General features: G+C 33.6%; 1 non-coding gene across 1 annotated transcript; it reads left to right on the top strand.

The window, feature by feature from the left end:
• Positions 1 to 1,361: 1,361 nt before the first annotated feature.
• On the top strand, positions 1,362 to 1,434 carry TRNAK-CUU (transfer RNA lysine (anticodon CUU)). The gene has a single exon. It is a non-coding gene; the product is annotated as a tRNA-Lys (tRNA).
• Positions 1,435 to 4,067: the final 2,633 nt, after the last annotated feature.

Raw genomic sequence — 4,067 nt, 5'->3', positions numbered from 1 at the left:
AGGGTGAAAAAAGGGAATTTGTTGGTATAAGAACAAAGGAAATTAAAAATGAGTGTAAAATCTCAAATGTTTTGAATTTCAAACACACAAGACTACTCGTTGCTTTAAACTATGAGAGAGGACTTTACAGTCCTTGAGATATTGGCTAAAAACAATATAATAAAGATTGGCAAACTTAGAATTAGATGTGTCCTCTACTAATAGAACATCAGTGAACTGAGAACCAGCTTGTTACTGAGGCCATAAGAGGAAGAGAAAAGTTCAGTTCTTCGAGTGCTTATTATGGGTTTCATGGTCGAATCATTAAAATAAAACAAACTCATTGTTTTACTACTCACACCATCTTTAGAAGTATTACAAATAGTTAATTTCAATTAAAAAAATTCTAAAAAATCAACCTGCTCAATTCTTGCAAGAGACAAAGATGATTTCACCAAAAAAAACTTTGGAAGGACTGAAGAAGCAAATTGAACAATAGCTAGTTTTGGATGCTATGTTTATAAGAATAGATATTTTAGATATAAGACTTCTGGATCCATCACATTTTGTTTTTTGAGTGAGTGTCCTGATAATAAGTTACATTGGTTGGCTCGAAACATAGACTCAACAAATACAATGAAATGGATCCGAAAATCTTATATGTAAATTACTCATCTCAAAGAAATCTAAATTCAAAAAAAAAATTGTTGATATAAATCATATTTGCTTAGTTGCAAGTGCGGAAACACACCATTTCAAGAAAACCATATTTCATGAAATAATTATTTACTTGGTATTTTTTAAAATGTTTCTTCATAATGAGATAATTATTTATCTAGTATCTTTGCTAAATATGTTTAGGTTATAAGATATTGATCTACTTCTTTACCTAACAAAAAACAAATTATTAACCAATCAAACAATTTAATCCAACATTAAAAAATAATACAACTTTTATATCTATATTAAAACAACAAAAACCCACATGTCATGTAAACCATCCCTAAGAATACTTACAAAAGAATCATATATTTCTATGAAGCAGCAATACATGAAACCAAGAGACACAACCCCTTCCCTCAAATTCCCCAATACATTGTGCAGCAGTGTTCTGCCAACCAGGAAAGGTGAACCTCGTACCTTAAAATACATGCTTTATCCAGTAATTATGATGCAGCTTTCGAATGTGTGGAATTTCAATATAAAATAAAAGCATTGCCGAGTGAAGCTGCTGGAATTCGAGCTCAAGAATCCTCAACACTAAACAACAGGATTTCGTGGACTCGTAAAAATTTGTGAAATTTTAATTATCCACGGTGGGGACTGTGTCAGTGCATCACAACCGCTGCACTACAAAAGAAAGGCTGTAAGATAATATCGCAGCCCGTCTAGCTCAGTTGGTAGAGCGCAAGGCTCTTAACCTTGTGGTCGTGGGTTCGAGCCCCACGGTGGGCGAGACAGCAGGTTTTTGTTCCCGTTCGGCAGGGACTGCAAAAATAAGAATTTGGGGTTCGAGCCCCGCGGTGGGCGAGACAGTAGGTTTTTGTTCCCGTTCGGCAGGGACTGCAAAAATAAGAATTTGGGGTTCGAGCCCCACGGTGGGTGTTCCTGTTCGGCGGGGACTGTAAAAATAAGAATTTGGGGTTCGAGCCCCACAGTTGGCCACACTGTATGTGCAAAAATGGTAATTCACTTTTTCGAAATTTAAAGTGCCCCAAAGTTTTGGGGTTCGAGCTCCACTGTAGGTCACACTGTATAAATGGAATTCGCTTTTTCGAAATTTAAAGTGCAAAAATGGGAATTCGCTTTTTCGAAATTTAAAGTGTAAAAATGGGAATTTACTTTTTCGAAATTTAAAGTTTAAAAATGAGAATTCGGGAATTTACTTTTTCGAAATTTAAGGCGTAAAAATGAGAATTCACTTTTTCAAAATTTAAAGTGTAAAAATGAGAATTCAATTGAGATAATGATATAATGTATTTTTCGGATCAGGTAGATTATTAGTTTTAGAATAGTTTAGAGATATTGAGAGAGTTTCAGATCATGTAGATTATTAGCTTTAGAATAGTTTAGAGATATTGTAGATTGACTAGTTTAGAGATAATGAGAGAGTTTCAGATCATGTAGATTATTAGCTTTAGAATAGTTTAGAGATAATGAGAGAGTTTCAGATCATGTAGATTATTAGCTTTAGAATAGTTTAGAGATAATGAGAGAGTTTCAGATCATGTAGATTATTAGCTTTAGAATAGTTTAGAGATATTGTAGATTGAAGCTTTCCAAAAAGTGTAAAAATGGGAATTCAATTGAGATAATGATATAATGTACTCTCTCAAAAATATTGAATTTAATTGCGATATTGAGAGAGTTTAAGGTGGATTAAAGCCTAGTTTAGAGATATTGATAGAGTTATATATTACATGTGTATATGAAATATCCAATCACCTCATAATATTTTACTCACTAAGTTTTGGAAGAATCTAAAGAGTTAGATTTGATCTTTGGTATAGAACATTGTACTGAGATGGATATCCAGAAAAGAAGCAAAACAAAACTTCAAGAAAAAATCCAAAGAGTTAGACTCAATACATTTGATCCTTGTATAGAACATTGTATTGAGATGGATATGGAGAAAAGAAGTTAAACAAAACTTCAAGAGAAATGTTGCACTTTAAAAGATACGAGGAATGTAAAGAATCACATGTTTACCTTTAACACTCGCTACACTTGTTAGGAAGTTGAATCACATGTTTACCTTTAACACTCGCTACACTTGTTAGGAAGCTGAATCACATGTTTACCTTTAACACTCGCTACACTTGTTAGGAAGTTGAATCACAAGGCAGTGAACAAAATGGATAGCAAAATGGATAATGATATAATGTACATTTAAGATCATGTAGATTGAAGCCTTAGAACAATTCATATATATTGAGAGAGTTACACTACATGTGTATATATGAAGCATTAAAGCACCTTATAACCTTGTACCTCGCTAAGTTTTGGAGAATCCAAAGAGTTAGATTTTATCCTTGTATAGAACATTGTACTGAGATGGATATGGAGAAAACAAGCAAAACAAAACTTCAAGAAAGAATCCAAAGAGGTAGATTCAATGCATTTGATCCATGTATAGAACATTGTATTAAGATGGATATGGAGAAAAGAGCAAAACAAAACTTCAAGAGAAATGTTGCACTTTAAAAGAGACAGGGAATGTAAATAATTATTTGTTTACCTTAGGGCTCACTACACTTGTTAGGAAGTTGAAGAATGGAGAGAGTCAACAAAATGGGTAACTTTTAAAGGTATTTTGAAGGGTGTAGCATTGAAGGAGACAGGGAATGTAAATAATTACTTGTTTACCTTAGGGCTCACTAAACTTGTTAGGAAGTTGAAGAACGGAGAGAGAGTCAACAAAATGGGTAACTTTTAAAGGTATTTTGAAGGGTGTAGCATTGAAGGTTTGATAAGCAACAAGAGTTAAAGTGTTAGATGGCGTGATTAATCATTTTAAGGAGGCATTTAGGTATCCCAACGAAAGGACCTATATTTTTACAAAGCTTAGAGGAGCTCAAAAGTTGAGAGGCAAAGTAATGCAACAATATGACTTCAAACTAAAGGATCCTTTTACCCAATGCAAGTATAATATTCATTTATTAGTTCATCTCAAGCTTTTAGCTTTCCCTGCTATCACAATTATGAGAGTACAAACCAAATTCATACCAAGAAGCACTCAACATAGCCATCGAGATGGAGGATGAAATGGATCCAAATACTTAAGATAAAAAACACAGTAAAGAAGAGGGACACGGTCCTAAGATATTTTATCTAATGCAAGTATAATATGACTTCAAACTAAAGGATCTTTTTATCCAATGCAAGTGTATATTCTAAAACTTGTGTGCAAGTATCGATTCATCTCAAGCTTTTAGAATTCCCTCCTATCGTAATTATGAGAGTACACACCAAAGTAATACTAGGAAGCACTCAACACAACCAACGAGATGGAGGATGAAATCGAGCCAAATGCTTAAGATAAAGAGCATAGCATTGGCCCTATTTCAAGGAGGGACACAATGTTAGTT

This window comes from Pinus tabuliformis, chromosome X (genome assembly GCF_031772625.1).
Source record: "Pinus tabuliformis cultivar Carrire ecotype Pingquan chromosome X, CPIR1, whole genome shotgun sequence".
Lineage (NCBI taxonomy): Eukaryota > Viridiplantae > Streptophyta > Pinopsida > Pinales > Pinaceae > Pinus > Pinus tabuliformis.
Note: the sequence above shows the minus strand (reverse complement) of the source record. Positions and strands in the feature narration are given on the sequence as shown.